General features: G+C 30.9%; 1 non-coding gene across 1 annotated transcript; it reads right to left on the bottom strand.

The window, feature by feature from the left end:
- Positions 1–453: 453 nt before the first annotated feature.
- Positions 454–561, bottom strand: LOC148093123 (U6 spliceosomal RNA). Its single transcript, XR_015714608.1, has one exon. It is a non-coding gene; the product is annotated as a U6 spliceosomal RNA (small nuclear RNA).
- Positions 562–761: the final 200 nt, after the last annotated feature.

Here is a 761-nt window from a genome sequence, read left to right as displayed (position 1 = left end):
CTACTGCTATATGTTGTTTGTGAAGTATGTAAAGAAAACCCAGCCCAACACATATATGTAATGAGAAAAAAGGAGTATTTTAATAAACTTCCCAGATAATTCTGGAAACTCTTCTTTGATAGCACACCGAAACTCAACAAGTGGCACATTTTTAAAGGGTAGATGCACGATCAACAAACTTTTCATACACTGTGACATTAAAATCCATTGGTCTCTCTTGTAATTTAAGTGTATTATTTATCCATGTGACATTTTGTAACACCCTTATTGATTATTTAGAGAATATCAGTTCACAGAGTTGTGCAGATCTAAATGTTGACTTTTTTTCTTAAATGTACAACTGGTGATTTTATTAAATATTCATTTCTGTTCTGTGTATTTTATTGAAGCTGGGCACATGCAAAAAAACAAAGGTTGCCATTGTTGCAAAATATACATTTGGTGATTACATTTAAAAGTATGGAACGCTTCATGAATTTGCGTGTCATCCTTGTGCAGGGGCAATGCTAAATCTTCTCTGTATTGTTCCAATTTTAGTATATGTGCTGCCAAAGTAAGCACTAAATGTTGACTTTTTTATTATATATTGTTTAAAAAATTATATTTGGTTTTAAAAACCATTTGGTATATTTTTATAAAAAGACCTAAGTCTAAATAACCATAATTTTGTCTGTAAGTCATTCTTTCAAGCAAAAATGATGTTCCATGAAAAAATGGCCATTTCAGTTTACAACTGAAACAATTGCATGAGTGCTAGTTCT

Source organism: Miniopterus natalensis, chromosome 5 (genome assembly GCF_054644295.1).
Source record: "Miniopterus natalensis isolate mMinNat1 chromosome 5, mMinNat1.hap1, whole genome shotgun sequence".
Classification (NCBI taxonomy): Eukaryota; Metazoa; Chordata; class Mammalia; order Chiroptera; family Miniopteridae; genus Miniopterus; species Miniopterus natalensis.
This window is presented reverse-complemented; position numbering and strand designations above follow the sequence as displayed.